The 27,129-nt window shown below is 41.1% G+C and overlaps 1 protein-coding gene across 9 annotated transcripts in view; it reads left to right on the top strand.

Annotated features, from left to right (window-relative positions):
- The window catches only part of SDCCAG8 (SHH signaling and ciliogenesis regulator SDCCAG8), a 241,697-nt gene that overhangs the window by 162,639 nt on the left and 51,929 nt on the right, over nt 1–27,129 (top strand). The gene's annotated exons all lie outside the window — the stretch shown is intronic.

Below are 27,129 nucleotides of genomic sequence, written 5' to 3'. Positions count from 1 at the left end.
TTTCGACTCCACGTGGCGATCACATGTACAGCTCCACAGCGGGTTTGCAGTAGTTTTCTTGGTCCGCAGCCCCCCATTCCTATCCCATTCACCAGACATTCCACACCTCTGTTTCAGAAGCACTTGATAAAATTGAGAGGAAAATGAAAATGCATATAGACTCCTTTTATTTTGTTTCTATTTTTTTATTTTAAGGATTTTATTTATTTATTCATGAGAGACAGAGAGAGAGAGAGAGGCAGAGACACAGGCAGAGGGAGAAGCAGGTTCCATGCAGGGAGCCCGACATGGGACTTGATCCCGGAACTCCAGGATCACTACCTGAGCCAAAGGCAGATGCCCAACCACTGAGTCACCCAGGCGTCCCTATTTTAAAATTTAAAGTCAACATAGAGTCCTTGGGGAGGGGGTAAATATTTTATAATTTTGATCACTTGCTCTATTGAGAAGAAAGGCAGTCAGAGAATGGCACTGCTTTTCAGTCACTAAAATATTAAAATATGGGTGCATTTGGGAGGTATTAATCATTCATTTATTTACTCATTAAAAGATTTACTTAAACTCAGAAATACTGTTTTAGGCCAGACTAAAATATTTTAGGTTTTATGGGCCATATGTGATTTCTGTCAGAAAGTCCTTTTTGTTTTGTTTTTGTATTTTATAACCTTTAGGAAAGCCAAACCATTCATAGCTAGAGGGCCAACAAAACGAGCCAGAGGATTTGGCCTGGCCCTTGGGCTGTAATTTGCCATACTAGGCAACCAAAGCTTCTTTGTAATATTTATTTTTCTTAAATTTGTATTAGAGTCCACAAAACGCACTCACCCATGTTATCTTACTGGAAAGTAGCTGTAACTGTCCTCCATTTCCAGATATATAATGGAAGCTTGGAAAGCTACATTTGCCAACTGAAGGTTAGGCACCAAATTCATTCATTCATTCATTCTGCAGGTATTTATTGATCACTCTCATGTGTCATGTTCTCCACCACACGCTGGAGATAAAAGAGCAAAGTAAATGTAATCCCAAGTGTCATGGAATTTACAGCCTTATAGGGAAGATAGAGATTAAATAATTTCATAAATATCTAAGTAATTGTAGTAATAATTAGTTCTGTGAAAGACAAATATACTTTGTGGTAAAAGCGAATTTAATAAAGTGACTTCCCTGCTCAGTAAGTTTCAGTGAGAAAAGTGATGCTTGAAATGAATCTGTAAGCATGGGGATAGAGGTGGCTGGCTTTTTAGGGCAGATGCTGGCAGACTGCCCCAGCCCAAAGCCCACAGTGCATGGCTCATCTGTCCATGTACTACTGTCTGTGGTTCCTTTTGTGCTGCAGTGCCTGAGCTGAGTGTTTGAGTCAGAGTCTGTGACCTGGTGGCCTGTGAGTCCTAAAATACTTACTATCTGGCCCTCTCCTAAAGAAGTTGACCAGCTTCCATTCTAGAGAAAAGAATTTTGACTGTGAAATTGAAGATTATGAGTTTAGGACTTTTGAGGAAGAAGAGAAACTTGTGTGTTTAACATCAAGAATAAGGGAAAGAATGATACATGATGAGGTTGGAGAGGTAAGGAGAACCAGACCTAAAGACAGGGCGTTTAGGTTTTTATTATAGACCTTTTACTTTATCCTTTTTCTTAAGAGAAGAAATAATTTAAAAAAAATTTTTTTAAGAATGTGATCAAATTTGCAATTTAAAAATAGCATTCCAGGGCTACCTGTGTGGCACAGTTGGTTGGGCATCTGACTCTTGGTTTTGGCTCAGGTCATGATCTTAGGGTTGTGAGATCGAGACCCACATCAGGCTCTCACTCAGCACAGAGTCTGCTAGAGATTCTCTCACTCTCCCTCTGCCCCTCCTGCTTATGCTCTCTCTCTCTCTCTCTAAAATAAATAAATTAATATTTTTTAAAAATAGCATTCCAGTTCCAGAGTAGATCATGTATTAGAGCAGAGCCACAGTGTTTGCACAAGCTGCAGTTAGGGAGCTCCTGGAGTAGTTAGTCAGGTGATGATGATGGCTTGGACTTGAAGTGATGATAATAATGATAGTTGTAAATAGATGGGAGAAATACGTAGGAGGCAAAATCAGTGGGACTTAATAATTGTTTGGCTGTGTTGGATAGAGGGTATGCCAAGGATAATACCCATATTTCTGACTTGAAAAAGAGTGCCACTTAGAGAACTAGAGGATATACAAAGAATCAGGTTTGTGGTCGAGATGGCTTGAGTTTGGGATGACCAAGTGTTCATTTTGGCCCTGTTAAATTTAATGTGCCAATGCCTTGTACAAATGGAAATGTCAAATAAACAGGTGGACATGACATAGGGACTCCTCTTAAGAGACAGGTCTGGGCTGGAGATAAAAATCTCCATTGGCCTATAGAGTATATTTGAAACCTTGAGAGTAAATGAGATAGATCACCTAGAGGAAAAACACAGTAAGAAGCAAAAAGGGCTTCAACATGTAAAGAACATCAACATTTTTTTAAAGTTTTTTTTAAAGATTTATTTATTTGAGAGGGACAGAGAGAAAGCACGAGCAGGAGGGGCAGAGGCAGAGGGAGACAGGGAGAATCTGAAACAGACCCCATACCAAGCGAGGAGCCCAACCCAGGGCTCAGTCTCACAATCCTGAGATCACAAACAGAGCTGAAACCAAGAATGGGATGCCTAACTGACTGTGCACCCAGGTACCCCTAGAACATCAACCTTTTTAAAGGTAAGGTAGAGGTTGGCAAAAGACATTAAGACAAGTAACCTGGGAAATAAATGGAAACCAGAAGAGTGTGCTGTCGTGCATGCTTCAGGAAAGAGGAGATGATCAACCAGATGCTACTGAATGATTAAGTGACTGTGAGTATCCACTGGACTTAGTGACAATAGACAGCACTGGTTATGTTAACAAAAATATTGTTAGTAGAAGAGTACAGCAACCATATTAGAGTAGATGGAAAAGTTAGTGTGAATAGAAAAAGTGACATAGCAATTTTAAAGTACTTTTTCATGAGATTTACTGGCCAAGGAAAGTGGGAACCATTAAAGAATAGGAGAGATAGACCAAGCATCTGGTGGTGAGAAAATGTATTAGGAGGGGCATTGTAAAACAGAGAATTTTTTGTTTTATGTTGGAGTAGATGTGAATGTATTAAATTCTGATAGTCAAGATCATTAAAGTTGTGGAGTCAGAGAAGTTACATTTTCCAGCTGGTGATTTGGAATCCCTGGCGTCCAGAAAGGCAGTCCAGGGGATTCATGTTGAAGATAGCAATGACATTTTTTCTGGTAATGTTTTAAGAAGGTATTTATTCGGGGGGAGGGGCAAGGTGGCGGCAGAGTAGGGTCTCCAAATCACGTGTCCCCAACAAATTACCTAGAAAATCTTCAAATCATCCTGAAAATCTACGAATTCGGCCTGAGATTTAAAGAGAGACCAGCTGGAATGCTACAGTGAGAAGAGTTCGCGCTTCTATCAAGGTAGGAAGACGGGGAAAAAGAAATAAACAGAAGGCCTCCAAGGGGGAGGGGCCCGCGAGGAGCCGGGCTGAGGCCGGGGCGAGTGTCCCCAGGACAGGAGAGCCCCGTCCCGGAGGAGCAGGAGCTGCACCAACCTTCCCGGGTGGAAAGGCCTCCCGGGGAATTGGAGCAGGATCCCCAGAAAGGCGGGGATGCCCTCGGGCTCCCTGGGACAGTAACAGAGGAACTGCGCCCCGGAGAGTGCGCCGAGCTCCCTAAGGGCTGCAGCGCTCGGCGGGACCCGGAGCAGCTCGGAGGGGCTCGGGCGGCGGCTCCACGGAGGGGGCTGCGGGGCTCCGGGAGCAGCTCAGCGGCGGCGGCTCGGGCAGAGGAAGAAGCTCCGCGCGGAGGGGGCGGCGCAGCTCCGGGAACAGCTCCGAGGGGCTCGGGCTGCGGCTCCGCGGAGGGGGCTGCACGGCTCCGAGAGCAGCTCGGCGGCGGCTCGGGCAGAGGAAGAAGCTCTGCGCGGAGGGGGCGGCGCGGCTCCGGGAGCAGCTCCGCGGCGTCTCCGCGAAGGGGGCTGCGGGGCGGGAGCGCGAATCCGACAGCGCAGGCCCCGGAGCACAGGGCGCCGGGACACAGCCCAGGATCCGGCCTCCGCCCGGGACAGGCAGAGGCCGGGAGGGCCCAGGACAGCGAGGACGCTCCTGCCTGGAACTGAGCAGATCAGCGGCCCCGCCCCGGAGCCCCCAGGCCCTGCAGACGGAGAGCCCCGGAGCTACTGCGGGAGCTGACTCCAGGGTCCCAGAGCTGCCCCCGCCACTGTGGCTTCCTCCCGGGGCCTCACGGGGTAAACAGCCCCCACTGAGCCCTGCACCAGGCAGGGGCAGAGCAGCTCCCCCAAGTGCTAACACCTGAAAATCAGCACAGCAGGCCCCTCCCCCAGAAGACCAACTAGACGGACCAGTTCCAGGGGAAATCAAGGGACTTAAAGTATACAGAATCGGAAGAGACTCCCCCGTGGTTTTTTGTTTTTGTTTTTGTTTTTGTTTTTGTTTTGTTTTGTGCTTTTTTTTCTTTCTTTCTCCTTGATTTCTGATTGCTTCCCCCACCCCACCCCCTTTTTTTTCTCCTTTCATTCTTTTTCTTTCTCTTTTTCTTCTCTTTTTCCCCTTTTTTTTCTTCTTTCTCTTTTTTCTTATTCTCTTTTCTTTCCTTCTCTCTCTTTTTCTCCTTTTCCCAATACAACTTGTTTTTGGCCACTCTGCACTGAGCAAAATGACTAGAAGGAAAACCTCACCTCAAAAAAAAGAATCAGAAACAGCTCTCTCTCCCACAGAGTTACAAAATCTGGATTACAATTCAATGTCAGAAAGCCAATTCAGAAGCACTATTATACAGCTACTGGTGGCTCTAGAAAAAAACCATAAAGGACTCAAGAGACTTCATGACTGCAGAATTTAGATCCAATCAGGCAGAAATTAAAAATCAATTAAATGAGATGCAATCCAAGCTAGAAGTCCTAACGACGAGGCTTAACGAGGTGGAAGAACGAGTGAGTGACATAGAAGACAAGTTGATGGCAAAGAGGGAAACTGAGGAAAAAAGAGGCAATTAAAAGACCATGAGGATAGATTAACGGAAATAAATGACAGCCTGAGGAAGAAAAACCTACGTTTAATTGGGGTTCCCGAGGGCGCCGAAAGGGACAGAGGGCCAGAATATGTATTTGAACAAATCCTAGCTGAAAACTTTCCTAATCTGGGAAGGGAAACAGGCATTCAGATCCAGGAAATAGAGAGATCCCCCCCTAAAATCAACAAAAACCGTTCAACACCTCGACATTAATAGTGAAGCTTGCAAATTCCAAAGATAAGGAGAAGATCCTTAAAGCAGCAAGAGAAAAAAGTCACTGACATTTATGGGGAGGAATATTAGGGTAACAGCAGACCTCTCCACAAAGACCTGGCAGGCCAGAAAGGGCTGGCAGGATATATTCAGGGTCCTAAATGAGAAGAACATGCAACCAAGAATACTTTATCCAGCAAGGCTCTCATTCAAAATGGAAGGAGAGATAAAGAGCTTCCAAGACAGGCAGGAACTGAAAGAATATGTAACCTCCAAACCAGCTCTGCAAGAAATTTTAAGGGGGACTCCTAAAATTCCCCTTTAAGAAGAAGTTCAGTGGAACAATCCACAAAAACAAGGACTGAATAGATATGATGACACTAAACTCATATCTGTCAATAGTAACTCTGAACATAAACGGGCTTAATGACCCCATCAAAAGGCGCAGGGTTTCAGACTGGATAAAAAAGCAGGACCCATCTATTTGCTGTCTACAAGAGACTCATTTTAGACAGAAGGACACCTACAACCTGATAATAAAAGGTTGGAGAACCATTTACCATTCAAATGGTCCTCAAAAGAAAGCAAGGGTAGCCATCCTCATATCAGATAAATTAAAATTTACCCCGAAGACTATAGTGAGAGATGAAGAGGGACACTATCTCATACTCAAAGGATCTATCCAACAAGAGGACTTAACAATCCTCAATATATGTGCCCCGAATGTGGGAGCTGCCAAATATTTAAACCAATTAATAACCAAACTGAAGAAATACTTTGATAATAATACACTTATACTTGGTGACTTCAATCTAGCTCTTTCTATACTAGATAGGTCTTCTAAGCACAACATCTCCAAAGAAACAAGAGCTTTAAATGATACACTGGACCAGATGGATTTCACAGATATCTACAGAACTTTACATCCAAACTCAACTGAATACACATTCTTCTCAAGTGCACATGGAACTTCCTCCAGAATAGACCACATACTGGGTCACAAATCTGGTCTGAACCGATACCAGAAGATCGGGATAGTCCCCTGTGTATTCTCAGACCATAATGCCTTGAAATTAGAACTTAATCACAACAAGAAGTTTGGAAGGACCACAAACACGTAGAGGTTAAGGACCATCCTGCTAAAAGATGAAAAGGTCAACCAGGAAATTAAGGAAGAATTAAAAAGATTCATGGAAACTAATGAGAATGAAGATACGACCGTTCAAAATCTTTGGGATGCAGCAAAAGCAGTCCTGAGGGGGAAATACATCGCAATACAAGCATCCATTCAAAAACTGGAAAGAACTCAAATTCAGAAGCTCACCTTACACATAAAGGAACTAGAGAAAAAGCAACAAATGGACCCCACCCCCAGCAGAAGAAGACAGTTAATTAAAATTCGAGCAGAACTAAATGAAATCGAGACCAAAAAACGGTGGAACAGATCAACAGAACCAGGAGTTGGTTCTTTGAAAGAATTAATAAGATAGATAAACCATTAGCCAACCTTATTAAAAAGAAGAGAGAGAAGACTCAAATTAATAAAATCATGAATGAGAAAGGAGAGATCACTACCAACACCAAGGAAATACAAACGATTTTAAAAACATATTATGAACAGCTCTACGCCAATAAATTAGGAAATCTAGAAGAAATGGATGCATTCCTGGAAAGCCACAAACTACCAAAACTGGAGCAGGAAGAAATAGAAAACCTGAACAGGCCAATAACCAGGGAGGAAATTGAAGCAGTCATCAAAAACCTCCCAAGACACAAGAGTCCAGGGCCAGATGGCTTCCCAGGGGAATTCTATCAAACGTTTAAAGAAGAAATCATACCTATTCTACTAAAGTTGTTTGGAAAGACAGAAAGAGATGGAGTACTTCCAAATTCATTCTGTGAGGCCAGCATCACCTTAATTCCGAAACCAGACAAAGATCCCACCAAAAAGGAGAATTACAGACCAGTATCCCTGATGAACATGGATGCAAAAATTCTCAACAAGATACTAGCCAATAGGATCCAACAACACATTAAGAAAATTATTCACCATGACCAAGTAGGATTTATCCCCGGGACACAAGGCTGGTTCAACACTCGTAAAACCATCAATGTGATTCATCATATCAGCAAGAGAAAAACCAAGAACCATATGATCCTCTCATTAGATGCAGAGAAAGCATTTGACAAAATACAGCATCCATTCCTGATCAAAACCCTTCAGAGTGTTGGGATAGAGGGAACTTTCCTCAACATCTTAAAAGCCATTTACGAAAAGCCCACAGCAAATATCATTCTCAATGGGGAAGCACTGGGAGCCTTTCCCCTAAGATCAGGAACAAGACAGGGATGTCCACTCTCACCACTGCTGTTCAACATAGTTCTGGAAGTCCTCGCCTCAGCAATCAGACAACAAAAAGACATTAAAGGCATTCAAATTGGCAAAGAAGAAGTCAAACTCTCCCTCTTCGCCGATGACATGATACTCTACATAGAAAACCCAAAAGCCTCCACCCCAAGATTGCTAGAACTCATACAGCAGTTTGGTAGCGTGGCAGGATACAAAATCAATGCCCAGAAATCAATGGCATTTCTATACACTAACAATGAGACTGAAGAAAGAGAAATTAAGGAGTCAATCCCATTTACAATTGCACCCAAAAGCATAAGATACCTAGGAATAAACCTAACCAAAGAGGTAAAAGATCTATACCCTAAAAACTATAGAACACTTCTGAAAGAAATTGAGGAAGACACAAAGAGATGGAAAAATATTCCATGCTCATGGATTGGCAGAATTAATATTGTAAAAATGTCAATGTTACCCAGGGCAATTTACACGTTTAATGCAATCCCTATCAAAATACCATGGACTTTCTTCAGAGAGTTAGAACAAATTATTTTAAGATTTGTGTGGAATCAGAAAAGACCCCGAATAGCCAGGGGAATTTTAAAAAAGAAAACCATAGCTGGGGGCATCACAATGCCAGATTTCAGGTTGTACTACAAAGCTGTGGTCATGAAGACAGTATGGTACTGGCACAAAAACAGACACATAGATCAATGGAACAGAATAGAGAACCCAGAAGTGGACCCTGAAATGTATGGTCATCTAATATTCGATAAAGGAGGAAAGACTATCCATTGGAAGAAAGACAGTCTCTTCAATAAATGGTGTTGGGAAAATTGGACATCCACATGCAGAAGAATGAAACTGGACCACTCTCTTTCACCATACACAAAGATAAACTCAAAATGGATGAGAGATCTAAATGTGAGACAAGATTCCATCAAAATCCTAGAGGAGAACACAGGCAACACCCTTTTTGAACTTGGCCACAGTAACTTCTTGCAAGATACATCCACAAAGGCAAAAGAAACAAAAGCAAAAATGAACTATTGGGACTTCATCAAGATAAGAAGCTTTTGCACAGCAAAGGATACAGTCAACAAAACTAAAAGACAACCTACAGAATGGGAGAAGATATTTGCAAATGACATATCAGCTAAAGGGCTAGTTTCCAAAATCTATAAAGAACTTATTAAACTCAACACCAAAGAAACAAACAATCCAATCATGAAATGGGCAAAAGACATGAAGAGAAATCTCACCGAGGAAGACATGGACATGGCCAACATGCACATGAGAAAATGCTCTGCATCACTTGCCATCAGGGAAATACAAATCAAAACCACAATGAGATACCACCTCACACCAGTGAGAATGGGGAAAATTAACAAGGCAGGAAACAACAAATGTTGGAGAGGATGCGGAGAACAGGGAACCTTCTTACACTGTTGGTGGGAATGTGAACTGGTGCAGCCACTCTGGAAAACTGTGTGGAGGTTCCTCAAAGAGTTAAAAATAGACCTGCCCTACGACCCAGTAATTGCACTGTTGGGGATTTACCCCAAAGATTCAGATGCAATGAAACGTCGGGACACCTGCACCCCGATGTTTCTAGCAGCCATGTCCACAATAGCCAAACTGTGGAAGGAACCTCGGTGTCCATCGAAAGATGAATGGATAAAGAAGATGTGGTTTATGTATACAATGGAATATTACTCAGCAATTAGAAACGACAAATACCCACCATTTGCTTCAACGTGGATGGAACTGGAGGGTATTATGCTGAGTGAAATAAGTCAATCGGAGAAGGACAAACAGTGTATGTTCTTATTCATTTGGGGAATATAAATAATAGTGAAAGGGAATATAAAGGAAGGGAAAAGAAATGTTGGGACATATCAGGAAGGGAGACAGAACATAAAGACTCCTAACTCGGGGAAACGAACTAGGGGTGGTGGAAGGGGAGGAGGGCGGGTGTTGGAGGGGAATGGGTGACGGGCACTGAGGTGGACACTTGACGGGATGAGCACTGGGTGTTTTTCTGTATGTTGGTAAATTGAACACCAATAAAAATTAATTTAAAAAAAAAAGAAGGTATTTATTCATGTATTTTGTCATAGAAAATAGAACCATGTGAGAGCTCCACAGTGTCTGCAGAGGGAACAAGCCCTAGAGCTAGTAGAGGCCCACTGAGTGCACTTACGTGCTGTCAAGAGGTCAAGTATTGGGTTACCAACCCCCAGCGATCGTCACTGCTTTGTCAGTTATACATTCTTACATGGTTTTGTTTTCTTTCCTGTGGTAATGTATCATTTAAATTATACACATAGGGATCCCTGGGTGGCGCAGCGGTTTGGCGCCTGCCTTTGGCCCAGGGCGCGATCCTGGAGACCCGGGATCGAATCCCACGTCGGGCTCCCGGTGCATGGAGCCTGCTTCTCCCTCTGCCTGTGTCTCTGCCTCTCTCTCTCTCTCTGTATGACTATCATAAATAAATAATAAAATAAAAAAATTTAATTAAATTATACACATAAAAATCATTAAAGAAGATGTGCAGCTGCTGATTGAAATATAGCAAGTTAGTGAGTTTAAAATTGGTAATTCTTCTATAAACTACCACAGTATGATTTTTACCAAATCTATTAAGTTGTATTTTTCTAATAGAAAATTTATTCCTTTAAAACCAGTGTTAAGAATAGGAAATAGGAGCACCCAACTGGTTCAGTCGATAGAGCATGTGACTCTTGACCTTTGGGTCCTGAGTTTAAACCCCATGTTGGACCTAGAACTTACTTAGAAAAAGAGGGAAATAAAATATTGATTTTAATCTAATGTGACATTCCATTTTGGGGAAATTAAGACTATTCATTGTTTTCAGAGAAGTACCTGAAAATAGAAGCCTGAAATCTTAACCTTTATTTCATCATTTAAAGACAAAACATTGGCAGAGAGAATCCAACAATATTTTGAAAGAATTACACACTACAACCAAGTAGGATTTATCCGAGGTATGTAAGATCAGTTCAACATTCAAAACTCAATTAATGTAACCCATCACATCAATAGGCTAAGAAAGAAAAATCACATGGTCATATCAGTACATGCAGAAAAAGCATTTGACAAAATCCAACACCTACTCATGGTAAAAACTCTCAGTAATCTAAAAGTAGAGAGGAACTCCGTTAACTTAATTCAGAACATCTACAAAAAATCTAGTGCTAATATCATACTTGATGGTGAGAAATTCAAAAGCTTTCCCACAAAATGAGATATAAAGCAAGAATGTTCTCTTTTGCTTCTCTTTTTCAATATCATACTGGGAGTTCTAGCTAATGCAATAAGACAAAAAAGTAAATAAAAGATATAAAGATTGGGAAGAATGATATAAAACTGTCTTTTTTGTAGATGACATGATCATATATGTAAAAAAAATCTCCTGGAACTAATAAGCAGTTATAGCAAGGTTGAAGGATACAGGTTAATATATGAAAATTAATCACTGTCCTATATATCAGCAATGAACAATTGAAATTTGAAATTAAAAACACAACACCACTTATATTGGCACCCCAGAAACGAAATGCTTAGGTATAACTAATGAAATAGATACAAGATCTATATGAGGAAAATTACAAAATTCTGATGAATGAAACCAAAGAATTAATAAATGGAGAGATATTCTATGTTCAGAGATAAGAAGACTCAATATTTCCAAAATGTCTATTCTTCCCAACTTGACCTATAGATTTAATGTAGTTCCAGTTAAAATTCCAGTAAGTTATTTTGTGGATAGTGACAAACTGCTTCTGAAGTATATGGAGAGGAAAAGACCCAGTATAGCCAACATAGTTTCAATATGATGAGGGAGAAGAAAGAAAGCAGAGGGCTAGAACTATAGTACTTCCAAATTACTAAGAAGCCATAGTAATCCAGATGATGTGGTATTTGAGTAAGAATCAACAAGTAGATCAATAGAATGGAACAGAGAACCCAAAAGTAGGCCCAAATCAAAGATCAAATGATCTTTGATGAAGGAGAAAAGGCAATACAATGGAGCAAAGATAATCTTTCAACAAATGGTGCTGGAATAACTGGATATCCATATGCAAAAAAGAAAGAAAGAAAAAATCTAGACATAGATCTTATGCCTTACAAAAAATCAACTCAAAATGGATCACAGACAAAAATATAAAATACAAAACTTTGAAACTCCTGGAAGTTAACTAGATGACCTTGGGAATGATGATGACTTTTTAGACACAACACCAAAGGCAAAATCCAGGAAAGAAGTAATTGATAAGATAGACTTTATTCAAGTATAAAAGCTCTGCTTTGAGAATGACCATGTCAAGAGAATGAGAAGACAGGCCACAGACTAGAAGAAAGTATTATACATCTGATAAAGGCCTATTGTCCACAATACTCAAAGAACTCTTAAAACCCAACAATAAGAAAACAAAGAACCCAATTAAAATTAGGTCAAAGACCTTAACAGACACCTCATCAAAGAAGAGCTACATATTGGCAAATAAGCATATGAAAAATGCTCCACATCATATGTCATCAGGGAAAGGCAAACTAAAACTAACTACGATGAGATACCTGTTAGAGTGGTCAAAATCCAGAACACCGACACCATCAGGCGCTAGCAAGGATGTGGAGCAATAGGAGCTCTCATTCACTGCTGGTGGGAATGCAAAATGGTACACTTTGGGAGACAGTTTGGCAGTTTCTTACAAAACTTAAATGTATGATCCAGAAATCATGCTCCTTAGTATTTACCCAAAGGAGCTGAAAACTTATATCCACCCAAAAACCTGTACAGCGATGTCTATAGCAACTTTATTCATAATTGTCAAAACTTGAAAACAACCAAGATATATCTCTTCAATAGGTGAATGGATTAATTGTGGTACGACCAGACAGTGGGATGATATATATAGTATTAAAAAGAAATGAGCTACCAGGCCTTGAAAAGACATGGAGGAACCTTAAATGTTTATTATGAAGTGAAAGAAGCCAGTCTAAAAAGGCTACAAACTGTACAATTCCAACTCTATGACATTTTGGAAAAGGCAAATGGTGGAGGCAGTAAAAAGGTCTGTGGTTGCCAAAGGTGTGGGGGGGAGGAGAATAGAGGATTCCTTGGGCAGTGCAAAATATTTTGTATGATACCATAATAGTGTCTACAAGTCACTATACATTTGTCTAAACCCATAAAATGAATAACTCCAGAAATGAAGCCTAACTTAAACTATGAACTTTGGGTGATTGTGATGTGTCCACATAGTTTCATGACTTGTAACAAACGAATCACTCTGGTGGAGGATGTGGATAATGAGGGTTGGTTTGTACCTGTGTGGAGACAGGGCATATGAGAAGTTTCTGAGCTTTTCCTTCATTTTTGCTGAGTCCTCCCTTCAGTCTTAAATTAGTATGAAAAAAGTTAATTTAAAAAATGAAGCAATAAATTGAATTTTACATTAAACAAGAATTCCAAAAAAAATCATGAAGCTATTTTTGTAGGTTTTTTTTATTCTTACACATTAATTTAATTTCAAATCTACATGATAGAGCACATTTTATTACTAAAACATGTTATTGGCCAATTGTGCCTTTTTTCTTATATAGTTAATTCATTAAAGATTTAATTTATATAAGTGAAGTAGCTGGCATTGTTCATTACTTCGGAAAATTACTTTTATTTAGCTTTTTATTTTGAAATAATTTGATTTCTAAAAAGTTACAGAAATAATGGGTGAGTTCCCATATGCCCTTTGCCCAACCCTGCACAATGTGAGCATCTTACATAACCACAATACAGTGATCTGGCCTAGAAAATTAGCTTCAGTGCAATACTAGGAATGCACTCTAGACTTTCTTAGATTTTCACTAGCTTTCCCCTAATATTCTTTAGTTCTGGTCCAAGATTCTATGTTGCATTTAGTTCTCATTTCTCTTTAGTTGTCCTTAGACACTCAGTAATTTCTCTCGGGGGAAACCTGCTCTTTGACAGTTCCTCACTTATTGTGAGAAACTGCTCCATTGTTTGTAGAATGGCTCTCAATGTGGGTTTGTCTGAGGCTTCTTCATGCGTAAGCTGAGGTTGGGCATTTTGGGCAGGAATCCAACAGTATTGTGTCCCTCTGAGTGCACGATGCTGAGGAGGACGGGCTTTCATTGTGTCCTGTCACTAGTGGTGGTGACTTTGGTCACTTGCTCAAGGTGGTGCCTGCCAGATCTCTCCACTTGAGAGAAGTTCTTCAGGGCCTTTGGGGAGGTAGAGACCATGCAAATACCCTGTTTCTCCTCATATATATATTTTTCAAGATTTATTTATTTTAGAGAGGCGGGGAGAGGGAGAGAGAAGGAGGAGGGGCAGAGGGAGAGGGAGAGAATCTCAAGCAGACTCTATGCTGAATTCAGAGCCTGGTGCAGGGCTCGATCTCATGACCCTGAGACCACGACCTGAGCCAAAACCAAGACCCAGCCACTCAACTGACTGTACTACCCAGGAGCCCCTCTCATCATATTTTTAAATAGACTTTATCTTTTAGAATAGTTTCAGGTTTAGGAAAATTGCTTAAAATAAACTTTTGTGGGACCCAGGAAATTGAACAAAATCCCCTACCCCTGGACAAGCAGAGCAGGACTGACTCTATTTTGGGCCGCACCCGCCGTGTGCTGACCTGCTTATTACTTAGGGCACTGCTCCGCCCTAATCAAAGACCAGGACACACCCTAACCGGAAATCCGGCTCAGCAGACCAGCATGACTGTGCAACTTTCTGCGTATCCCATTGGCCACTGGCCCCTATAAAGTTGCTAAGCCTCTTAGTCTGAGAGTCCAAGTCCCAGCTCCGCTGCATCGGGTATACTAGGGCTCAGGCTTGAGCTTGTAAATAAACCCTCGTGTGATTGCATCGGTGTCGGCTCCTTGGCAGTTTCTCCAATTCGCGATCATGGGCACAACACTTTATATTATAAAATTTAAAGATATACCTATTTAAAATAAAATTTGTTATTTTAAAAATCCCTCCAAGTCATATCATGTAAAAACTATAAAATAATTTAACTGATCACTAAGGGGATTCCTAAAGATATGTATTTCTGTGGAAGGCTTTGAGAATCAGATAAATTTGGAGACGCTGAGGTAGACAGAGGAGAGGAGATATGGGACACCAATCTCAACTGTGGCTTGAAAGGAAGATAGGAGCTTATAATGTGGCTTTCCAGATCAGGTGCTGGCAAAGTGAGCTGATGCCAGAATTGGTTTATTCTGTTTATTGTGCATCTGTTTGGTACCAGCCACCACACTAGGCCAGGGGGTACAGAGATGAATAAGGTCCACACTCCTTATCCCCTGTTTGCAGGTTTTCTCTCTGTTTGGGCTGATGGGGATCCAGAGTAGCTGTGACATCACTCACTGTCCCTTGGGGTACTCTTGTGCCTCCAGAAACCCTATGGACAAGAAGGAGGAGGGTTCTGGGGGACTCGCCTCCATAGGCAGCCTGAGCAAGAGTTGGTTGCCTTGGAGTAGAGTGTTTATTTGATCTTTTGTTCTCTCTGATTTGTATAAACCAGAAGTCTGTTGATACTAGATTTGAGTTTATAGTCATAAAACTTTTCCCTGTCCCTGAGGTAATGTTTTGAGTTGATCTTTCCTCATTTAGAAGAGTAATCAAAGTATCAACCAAAGTGCTCTGGGTCATGATTTACTGAGAATCAGGAAATCAGTAATTTACTGAGGATGCTATTGCAGCATTCCACTGGCTTCTACCCCTTGCCAGTCTCCCCTGATCCTGCCCAAGCTCCACCGGTTTGACTTCCCATGATTTGGGGGCAAAAGGACTTTTACTGAGGTCATCTGGGTTTTTAATGTTGCTATTCTTGCTTTTAATTATAAAATGCTCTTAATTTAGTGTCATGGTAATTAAAATCATTTGTCCTATGTTGTTCCTTAACCTCTTAGGAGTACAAAATTGCATATTTGTTTCAGCAATGTATCGGTTTCTCAATAACTATGTTTCAAGTCCTATATGAATTGTAATTCACCAGTGAATCATCCGCATCTCTTTTGCTAAAGCAAATGTGTATATAATCCCCACCTCCCATCTCCCCCTGCCCCTACCAGTATGCTGTAGAGAGGCACTCCTTTGGTAATGTGCTGCTTGGCAATTTGGGATGTGTTGTTGTTGTTGGGAGAGGGAGAGTGTGTGTGTGCATGCAGACATACATGTGTGTGGGAGTAGTTCAGGGGAGGGGTAGGGGCAGCGGGAGAGAGACAGGCTCCATGCCCACCCACAGAAGAGCCCCACGTGGGGCTCAGTTTCACAACCTTGAGATCATGATCTGAGCTAAATCAAGAGTCAGACTTAACCAACTGAGCCACCCAGGAGCCCTGGATAACTGACAACATACTATTAAATATAAATTAGCATAATTGCTATGTTATTTTAGATTTCTGTGCCATTATTTTATAATATAAAATTATAGAAGATGATAAATAACCCATATTTGCTAGGAAAGAATCTCATTGCTTCTTGTTAATTTTGAAATGTTTCTTGGTAATCTCTAGCTTTCATGTTCCTAGACCATGGAAATGTGGGGATTAGGTAGACTGCCTCTCCTAAGGGCTCAAAGGACAAATGATCTGCGAATATTTTATATTAGAAAGGAGGAAGCTGCAAAAACCAAGAACAGCTTAGAAAATTTGACCCTTTCCCCCCAAATTATGCCAAAATTATAAGCCAATTGGGGTTAACAGCAACCTCCTTAAAATCCAATTATCCCATGTATTATTGACAAGTCCCCAAGAGGACTGGACGACAGGTTCGATTATATTTTAATAGGAAGACCTGAAGTCAGATTGCTTTCCTCCCAATAACAGAGGAGGTTCTAACAGCAGGGATTAGAATTTTTATCTGGGAGCAGGTAATAAGCTATTAAAGCAGTCTGTCTAGACACTGCAGTTGGAATAAGTCAAGCACTATCACGACTGCTTACCCAAGAGTAGGTTACATGGAAAGATATCCAACAAAAGAGAGTAAGGAAAATGCGAAGGCATTTTAGTATAATTCACACTTCTTTATAGAATAGGCCCAATACCCAAGAAAAGAAGAAAACTCCCTCTCACTTATTCATCAGATATTTATTATATAGCATCAATGTGCTTTGGATAAATGGCTGGACAAGCAGACAGACATCCCTGCCCTTTTGTAATGCTTTAAGCTGCCTTCAGGTTCTAGTTGTTGGTGAGTTGACCTACAACCCAAAGTAAAGAGACTTTGTACAGTAGTTAGGAGCATGAACCCTAGAACCAGATTCTCTGGGTTCTCCTCATTTACCAATTCCTAGCCAGGTTGTCATGAGCAAATTCCTTAAGTCTTATATTTCATCATCCTCACTTCTTCCCTTTCTCTATCTGAAAAATGCAACCCTAGAAGGACATGATAATTACCTAAAATAATTCATGAAAACTCTTAGAATAGTACCTAGCACAGACTTAGTGCTTGACAAATGTTTGACACTGTTATGCCTTCATTCAACATACTTATCAGCCCATTAACACACAACAGGCTCTGTTCTAGATTCTGGAGGTACAACAGGACCTTCAGAGGCTAATATTCTAGAAGGAGGTTTATTTACTTCATGGGTTACATTGGCTCTCCTGAGCAGGTCTGTGAAACCAAAACACTGTGTTTATACAATGTGATTTCTAGGGACACCTGGGTTGCTCAGCGGTTGAGTGTCTGCCTTTGGCTCAGGGCGTGATCCTGGGGTCCTGGGATCGAGTCCCACATCAGGCTCCCTGTAGGGAGCCTGCTTCTCCCTCTGGCTGTGTCTCTGCCTCTCTCTCTGTGACTCTCATGAATAAATAATCTTACAAATCTTTTTAAAGATAATGTGATTTCTATGGGAACATCCCTTTTGAATTTTCAACAGCTGATTTATGGAACCATAAATCATTTTGGATCATACTTGGGAAATGCCTGAAGTATTCTAAGTATCTGTGAATATTTGTGTGTGTGTGTGTGTTTATGTGTGTACGTCCTCTATTTGGTGGTGAAAGTTTTCAATTCAAGCCCCAAATAAAATTTCAATGGGAATACATTTTACCTAGTTATTTTAAAAAGTCATAGTTTCAGCATAATAGACAGTGAGGAGCACAAACAAAAGCTAACAGATTTTAACTTCTGTTCCTGGGAGGGAAGTTGTTACAATATTTAAAATTTTAAAAAGAAAAAACTCTCAGAACATAAAGTAATAGTAAATAGGTAATACATTTTTGGAGGCAAATATTTTAGCAAATCAACTATTACCAACAAATTTTAACATTTTTATAATGTTTATTTTTTATTTTTCGACAATTAAGTCTGGACAATAAAAATATTCAATTAAAAATAAGTACTAAACATATGTTCAAATTGTACAAAGGACCACTAAAGGTTATGAGCATTAAACAATCCTTGGGCAGAACTTTTGCTTAAAAGAGAAGGCAAATTTCTGTTCTTAGAGGACAGAAAGTATAATTCCATGCTTAAAATGCCTAAACATTTTTTCCATAAATCTAACATAAACCACTTTGAGTGAGTTCATCCTTTAAAGCCAAATTTCTCTCTCTGTTTTTATTGTTTAAGTAGATCGAGAACTTCTGGTTAGCATTTTCACTTTCTTAACCCTTATGATTTAAAATTTAATTTAGCGTTTTTAAGTAATCTTCACAGAGATAAAGAAGTACATGTTTGAAGGTCCTAGGGGTCAAGGAGAACATGGTCTCTTCAAGAATGACACCATGGCTTTTAAATCTAATGGGGCAGGGAGAGTAGATGAGATGGAGATGGTAAGCAGCCCCCTCCCCCCTTACACATTGGTTAGACCATCTGAGGCTGTCCCATGGCTCTTAGGTGCACTGTTCCAGGCACTGTCCCCGACCTGAACTCCTTTCTTTCTTCTTGTATTTCACTTTGGATCATGTCTGTCGGCCAGTCTTCAGACTGAATGATTTTCCCCTTCTGTTGAGTTCATTCTGGCAATAACCCATCAAATATATTCTTTATTTCTGATACTTTTTTGTTTGTTTATTTGACTGTGATCATGGCTTATGTTGGGGATGGGGAATAGGACCTCCTACTGCTTCCTCAGGGTCAGATGCAGTTATATTTTGGAGCTGATTTATTAAGTTTTTAGAAACATATGGGGCATTCAACATCATCTTGATAGTTTTAAATTGACCATGGCAGAAGTATTCACATCAGCTAAATTGGCAGACATCATGAAACAGGACCTCTTTGCCCCAAGAGAACTGTATTTCAAACATTTGCAATCATACCACCGATGGATTTTGCTTCTACCCCTCCCTTAGTAACAATGTATCTGTTTCTCAGGTCAGGTGCACAAAGTGTCCACCCATTTGGCTTTTCACCTTTCCCCAGAAACTATCTGGGAAGGTTTCTTGCCTTTCCTCCAGAAGCTTGAGGCATTTGTTTCAGATGAAAAAGGAGTCTGGTGAGGTGGCAGGGTTTTGTGCTTGTGCCCCACCTGGTGGGGTGCCAGGGGATATCTCTAGTTTCCTCTCCTGCCACCATCTTTCTTATGAGTATCTAGTAGAAGGAAGCCTGTGGAAAAGTGCTTGAGAATGAGTGCAAATCCTCTTATCCTTCTGTGTCTGGGGCTTCCAGGGATTCTGGAGGGTCAACTAGCCCACACTCTAAGAATCCAGGAAAATTTTGCCTCCTTCCCTCTTTACACATCTATAGGAGCTATCACTCTTTGCCATGCTCTATCAAAGAACACTGAAAGGGTTCAGTCTCACCTCAGAGAGGCAAAAGGCATTCAAACCCTTTTGAATGATTTCACCTGATTATCTTGCAACCTCAGCTCTGATTAGCTCAAGAAAAATTATGGTTTTGTTGATTGTCTAACTTTTTTTTCTCCTGTTGGGTAAGAGTTATGTTCATTTGTGGCTCCCTGCATCCTAAGAAGAAGTAGAACGCTCAGCTGTTAGGTCTGGAAGAGTCTTTCCCTTGCATCATGTAAAACATAAATCTGGAGTTTATTCTGAGCACTGCGAAGGAGGGGGAAGGCCTTTGAAGGCTTTTCAGCAGGGTGAGACAGTTATGTGATGTTAATCTCTTAAACACGGTGATGTCTACCTCCTACTTGCTCAACCAGAGTGGCCCACTGATCACTTTCTGCTCAGCATTTCCCATCTTTAATCTGGTAGCTTGCTTCTAGTTCTTGAGCTCCTTGATTCTTTTCACTAGTTATTTTGCCTGCATTATCAGACTACTTCCATTTCTATGACTTATTCCTCTGGTATATATCTTTCTCTGTCCAGTTTTAGATATGTTAACTACCCAAGGGGATGGTATCTGTGAAGATTTTGCCAATCTCTTCATTTCCATTGTTTCAGTACCTGAGCAAGAATTAAGGGTGAGTGTTTTGGCTGCAGTCTCAGGGCATCAAGAGCGAGGGAAAGGAACGTGAAGCACGGAAGAATGCAGAACAATGTAAGACAATGTGTTATCCTGTACTGACTGTTTCATGATAACCCACAGAGACATAACCACACAGATGTTTCTGCATCAGCCTGTTACAAAGAAACTGCCTCCAAATGGCCCACCAGAGAGAGGAAAAGAGAAGGGATTCTATCTGCCCAGATTCTATCTCCTATCTCCCATGGGTCCAGAATTTTCCCCATGGGAAAGAATTCACCTGCTCTTTAGACTTTATTAATCAGTCCTTTTAGCAGCTGCTTCAGAAACCAAATCCTAAATTCTTGTCTTTGGCATGGCATTTGACTCCCAAGTGGTAGGAGGGAACCTTGACTCAAGGTGTGGGTAGCATGACTCGAGTGGCAGACCAAGAGGGTCACCACGGGATCAATGAGCTCAAGGGCAGCAGCGAGGGATTGAGAGCCCAGGAGAGGGTGGCCCTGAGAGATGCTGACATACCTATCAGGGATGATAACATTAAACAGTGTCAGCCTCAAGGCCAGCCCTGGAGAGAAACTCAGTTATGTGCATGCCCTGTTCTCTCTCCTGCTGCTTCTCTTCCAGAGTCATCCACTAGTCTTGGCTTATGCGCATATCTGCAAATGTGTTCTTTGGCTAGGTGGGTTTCATTTTCTATTTTTCATTCTCCTCTGGAATCTCTAGCTTGGCTTCTTTTCCTGCACTCTCTGGATGCCTAAGACCATCCCTCAGTACAAACTGCATGACACACCCCAGCCAGACAGCTTTTCCTTTCCTCTAGGACCCTTCATCAGTCCGTACTTACTTCTATCTTTCATAGTCTTTCACTTTCTCCATCAATTTGTAAGCTAATTGACGCTGACGCCAAAAGGCGTCATTCATGTTTTCTGTGGAAACAACAAATTGTAATAAGGAAAGACCACTGGCTAGGGAGCAGAAGCTCAGGATTGATGTCACCTGCTACTCTATGATTTTGGACAGGCCACATAAACTCTTCCAGGCTCAACTTCCTTATCCATGGAATGGGGATTAAAGACCGCAGAATAGTTATGAGGATCATATCAGATCCTGTGTATGAAATTGGTGGGGGGAGGGAATCACTCTGCACTGTATAAATATAGTGTAGTATGATTAAATCGACCGTCTTACAGCATGACATCACATTTGTTAGGGATCTGGGACTTGGTGATCTCTGACACAAGACTGCGGCTTTATAATTAAAGAATCTGAAGCAGAGAGGCCATATGGAATTTGACTATTAGACCAGTACCATTAGATAGTATTCTTGTCTTCTGTGTTTTAGAGAGGAAGCAGGCTCTAAGAGGTTATGTGACTTACCATGGTCACCATTTTCACTTAGCTGATACATGGTGATAGGGCCAGTCTGGGGAATGCAGGGCCATCTGATGCCGGAGCCCACCCTTCACTGGGTACACTGCAGTGCCTCCCCAAGTGTCCCCAGCCAGCCAACATCTGAGCTGGGCCTGGAATCCAGGATCCCCAGGGTCCTGAGCTCCAAAGCTCCCTGGCAGATTTTCCCATTCCAACCAAAGAGTGACAGCGTGGCATCTAAGAGTCAAATTCTCTGCTAGGGGCTCTTTGGGCTAACGTGCCTTAGAGACCCCCCAACCCCCCACCCATTACAGCCAGACTAAATGAGCTTTTGAAAAGATTTTTTAATTACTAACACAGCATATGGTGCATAGTAGTTAAGAACATGCAGTTTCTGAAGCCTTCTGCCCCGGTTCTAATCCCAGCCCCACCACTGAACAGACTGTCACTCCTCTCCTGGGCAAGTGACTTCTCTCTCAATGACTCAGCCTCCTCATCCATAACAGAAGAGAAGAAAGATTCCCACTGCCTCAACTTCGAGTCTGCGGCTGTGATATGTGTTTTCATTAAATAAAATAATTCATTCCAGGGTCTTATTTTGTAATTCAGATTAAATCGTGTATCATCACTAAATAAAAAAACAAATCAGAGGGAAAGAAAAACACAAAATAGCAGGTCTCACTTTGAAACTACATAGGCTCTGTCGGTAGAATGGCCAGACCTCACTTTTTCTCAGGAAATACTATTTGAGGCTCTTTTGTGGGGTTTGTTCCGAGGCAGCTGACTTAGGGAGGGCAATTCAGTTGGCCTGTCCAGAGTGCACTGGGCAGCTCCAGGAAGAACAGGCACTCTCAGCCTGGCAAGTGGGAACTTAAGCAGAGCAAGCAGTGTGCCTGGGCCTTTGGGCACTATGCTTTTGTGCCTATGTAGCTCTTTGCATTGCACAAAAGACTGAAATCTAGAGTCAATCGAATATAATGAATGGATTCCTTTGTGGAATTCCATGTTGTTTTTAACATTTCTTTGGTAATTTTGAGCAAAATAACTTCTGAGGTGATTATACCAGGAACAATGCCTTTAGACCTTTTAAATTGTTTTCCTTTGTATAGTTGAACATGTACTTTTTAGGGGAAAGGGCGAAGCAATTTGATGCATTGGTCTCTCTATGTATAACATGCAGGCTGCTGGCAATGGAAATTTAACAGATTAAAGAGAATGTTTAGTTTGGGAACGATATCCTGATGATATACAGTGATATTTTCTGGGCTTTCATTTTCTAGAAACTAATTGGTGTAAAAAATTACTACTGTCCTTGAAATATTTTGTGTGTGTGTGTGTGTGTGTGTGTGAACATGAGCAGAGCCATTTTCACATCATCCGTGAAAAGCATACAACAGGTTTTTAAAAAGATTTTATTTATTTATTCATGAGAGACACAGAGAGAGAGGCAGAAACATAGGCAGAGGGAGAAGCAGGCTCCCTGGAGGGAACCCGATGTGGGACTTGATCCCAGGACCCCGAGATCACGCCCTGAGCTGAAGGCACTCAACCATTGGGCCACCCAGGCATCCCTAGCATGCAACAATTTAAAGAGCAGGTATTTTAATGATTTTTTTATTTATTTGAGAGAGAGCACAAGTGGGAGGAAGGGCAGACGGAGAGGGAGAAGCAGACTCCCCATTGAGCAGAAAGGCCAATGCAGGGCTCAATCCCAGAACCCTGAGATCATGACCTGAGCCAAAGGCAGATGCTTAAAAAAACAAAAAATAATAATTAAAAAAATTTTTAAATAAAAAAAAGACAGATGCTTACCTGACTGAGCACCCAGGCACCCCAAAAGAGCAGGTATTTTTAAAGGCACTTTGTAGAAATATAGAAAAGCAGCATTAAAGTGACTTGAGTCATTCTTTCCCACTAAATATAAATTTTAATTTTTATATGCTAGACAAAAGAGAAAGTAGACATCCTTCTAGCTGATGCGTTACTGACTCTGGCTGCTAAATGAATAAATTTGCAGCCAGGCCTCTGCAAATGTGGAGATGGGGAGAGGATGGGTATCAAAGATGCCAAATCCACAACTGCTTTCCAGTCAGCCAGGGCTACTCACCTGCCACATCCCCTCCTTCCCCTTCTTTGTCTCGTTCTCTCCTCACTTTTACATTATTTTTCCTCTCCCTTGTGATGGTTCTGTTGCTTTGCTTTGGCTCTTTATTTTTAGATACCCATTTGTGGCCAGATTTCATACTCATACAGTGAAATGGTGTACCTTGGGTGTGGCATTTAATTAAAATTCATACTGTTAGGTTGTGTTATCCAAAATCTGAGACTTACTAAGAAACACAGAATTTTTTTTAAAGTGAGTTCCATGCCTGGCATGGAACCCAGTGTGGGCCTTGGACTCATGACCTTGAGATCAAGACCTGATCTGAGATCAAGATTCAGAGGTTTAACCAACTAAACCACCCAGGAGCGCCTGAAATGTGGCGTTTTAATCAAACATCTAGTTGCCAGGGAATTCTGTATTCATAGAGAAAAGAAAAGTTATAAGACATGTAAAGATTGAACTATCTTTTTTTTTGTTGAAGATTTTGTAATTTGTGGGACACCTAGTTGGCTCAGTGGTTGAGCACCTGCCTTCGGCCCAGGGTGTGATCCCAGAGTCCCAGAATCGAGTCCCACATCGGGCTCCCTGCATGGAGCCTGCTTTTCTCTGTGTGTGTGTGTCTCTCATGAGTAAATAAATAAAATCTTAAAAAAAAAATTTTTTTTATTATTTGACAGAGAGAGAGCACGGCAGAAGTTGAGGGAGAAGCAGGCTCCCCACTGAGCAAAGAGCCTGATGCAGGGCTCAATCCTAGGACCCTGAGATCATGGCCTGAGCCAAAGGCAGATGCTTAACCAACTGAGCCACCTAAGCACCCCAGATTGAACTATCTTAATGAGGTTGCTTTTTACAAGCCAGATCAGCTTTTAGGAAGAAGTCAGTCAAAACTATAGTTGGCCATAATTTATTGCTCTTTCTGGAGTCTGTTATAAAAAGAAATGCCTTATATTCAGCTTGATTCTTTAACATCATAGACATTCATTCAGGAGAGTTTGATGAATAGGAAAAGAAATTTTTACTCCCAAATCTTAACCTGTACTCTGCACATAACATCTGCATATACGTCTAGCTTAATACTTTTCCATTGCAAAAAAGGCTCTTTCAAGAGTAAAATGATTAAAACTTCGTATATGCAGTTCCTAAAATATCTCAAATAGCAGTTAAAGTAAATTCCTGATGGTTTATAGCTGAGATAGAAGGTTGGCTGTGTAGTTCATCATGCTATGACCAGAGGTGATTTTTGCACCTCTATCAGCAGTGCTTCTTGAGGCTGAGGCTTTGAGAAAAAGATTGTAGGAAACTAGCAGTTTTGGGCAGATGTGTATCTATACCTCGGGCATCACTGGTTGTAATTTAACTGTAGCTATGTTGCAACCATCTGGGTAGCCAAACAGCTGAGGTCTGCTCTTGCACATGATTGTAAGTGTGGAGGAGATTTCCTTGACTTCCTAGACGCTGGATTTATAAAAAAGGAGATATGTCAAGCAGTAACTATGGTGGCATGCTGCTGGGATGGATATGTCTGCAGCCAGATTCCTGGGGTGGCTTCCCTTGGACATTTAAGTGTGTCCTAGCTCTTGGGTGACACGGTGCTGCTGGATTTTTTTTTTTTAAGATATTTTTTATTTATTCATGAGAGACACACAGAGAGAGGCAGAGACATAGGCAGAGGGAGAAGCAGGCTTTCCGCGGGGAGCCTGAGGTGGAACTTGATCCCAGGACCCTGAGATCACGACCTGTGCCAAAGGCACTCAACCACTGAGCCACCCAGGTGCCCCAAGTGCTGCTGGATTTTATGTCAGTTCTACCTTCAGGGTAAATCCCTGATTTCCATAGATAACCTAATCTGTAGAAAGAAAGAACATTAAAATATGGTAGAGTTTACCATTTTTTCAGAGTGAGAAACCAAATTACAGGCTCACTGATACAGAATCTTTCAACATTGAAAGTTAATGGCTGATTTCTTGTTCGGGGAGAAAAGCTTACTAACCATTTCCGGACCACTTTAGGATCGATTCTAGAACCCACCATCTTTCCTGATTTATATGACTGTTCGGCTGTGTACCTCCACAGTTAGAGCTATTAGAGTTTTTGCTGATTTGCTTGGCACATCTCCAGCAAAATAGTCCATTAAAATTCAAATCCTTTCCCAATAATTGAGACAATCAATTTACATTAAACAAGGCACAATTATACTTTCATGTACAATTTAAATTCTATAGAAAATAATGAGTGTGCAATAAAGAGGGACACTTATTTTGATGCAAAGGGATGTTTTTATAGTCTGCATAAACAAATCTTTCATATTTTCAAAATAGTTCCCTCATTATCTTTGGTGTAGGAGAACTCTATTGTGTGTTATTTTGATGTAGGGACAAATGTGTGTCCGTGGCTGCATGTTTAATAAGCAATGTGACTTTCTCTCAAAGGCATTTAAATTGCAAGGGCTGAGATAGAATCAGGTAGGTCCTTGCTTGCTGTTCGACATGAATCATTCTTATAAAAAGAGCAAACAAAGAGGATGCAGATTGAGTGATTTTGTTGCCTTTGTGCCTGCCTTAGTGAAATAGGCACCAGGCATCCATCTCTACCTTTGTGCAGCAGACCAGGGATCAAGTGCTCCAGCCTCAGAAAGCCATTCAGAGGAATTTGGGAGGATGCAGTTGCGGTGGCTGCATGCCTTTATGCTGAGGGGTTCCTGGGAGAGCCGCAAACCACAGGGACTCAGCTCACCAGGCAGCCAGGCTCGGGGAGTGTGCCCACCCCTCTCCAGCTCTCCTGCACAAGCTCTGAGTAAGACTGGGATTGTCGGTCAGGAAATCTAGAACACTGGAGAAACAGTATTAGGAAGAATATAGTACAAATAATGACAAGCTAGAAAACAAATCCTGTCAGAGCCCGAGAATATATTTGGCTTCCGCTTGCTGTGTCTGTCTGTTTCTATAAACGGTCCAGAATAGAAACCGGATGTTTAAAATCTCTCTCCCTTTCACATGCTTGCCTCCCCCCTCCTGTCTTCCTTCCTCTTCAGTATTAGTAGACTTACTATTTTTATTAGTTTGTATTTATATTCCCATTTTTCAATATTTGCCATTTGTGTGGATAACACATTAATTTTTAATGAAACATTTTCAAACTCTTAGAATAGCTGCATCATAAAAGAAAAACTTGAAATTGATATAGACTCTAAGGCAGCATGTAAACTGAATATTACAATTGTTTTTCCCTCTTACAGGTGGCAAATGCTTATTTTAAAAGATGGTGGATGCTCAACTTAAATCTTATCTTTGTATAGGAGCCTAGGTTTTGTGTCTCATATTTGTGGCACAAAGTGTAACTCAGGTGCCATTCTGATTAAAGTGAAAGAAATATCAAAACAATGTTAGTGCTCTCTAATAATTTTTCTTCCTGTCTACAAGTACGTTTTTTTTTGACAAGCCTCACTGCTGTTAAAGAAAGTCAGTCATGGCTTAAATTGAATCTTGAGCATAATTTTTCATTGTCGTTCTGTTGCAGAACTACAATTTTAACAAAGGCAGCATTAGTTTCTTTGAGTAGTTTAT

Source organism: Vulpes vulpes, chromosome 13 (genome assembly GCF_048418805.1).
Source record: "Vulpes vulpes isolate BD-2025 chromosome 13, VulVul3, whole genome shotgun sequence".
Lineage (NCBI taxonomy): Eukaryota > Metazoa > Chordata > Mammalia > Carnivora > Canidae > Vulpes > Vulpes vulpes.
This window is presented reverse-complemented; position numbering and strand designations above follow the sequence as displayed.